Source organism: Gavialis gangeticus, unplaced genomic scaffold, assembly GCF_001723915.1.
Source record: "Gavialis gangeticus isolate Ggan-Ray unplaced genomic scaffold, GavGan_comp1, whole genome shotgun sequence".
Classification (NCBI taxonomy): domain Eukaryota; kingdom Metazoa; phylum Chordata; order Crocodylia; family Gavialidae; genus Gavialis; species Gavialis gangeticus.
In genome coordinates, this window is record NW_017729025.1 from 111,547,211 (window position 1) to 111,547,539 (window position 329).

Below are 329 nucleotides of genomic sequence, written 5' to 3' on the forward strand. Positions count from 1 at the left end.
TTGGAAGGAACCTAAGCACATCATCAAGTCCGACCCCCTGCCATGGCAGGAAAGAGTAAAGGTGATTGTCTAGCCTTGTCTTAAAGACCCCAGGGTAGAAGCCAACACCACTTCGTTTTAAATAAACTGCACCCAATTTTTCCCTTATGCATCACTATGTGAATGTTAACCTGTTCAAGGTCTTCAAACAAAGGTACTTGATGGAGCATAACCTTTTGCTATATAGACATGCCTAATTTCCTATGCAGTTCTTTGGCACCATCTAGCAGCTTGACATCTCTGGCCCCTCTACATTTTGTAACAGCCAATAGACTGCCTGCAAAACACAG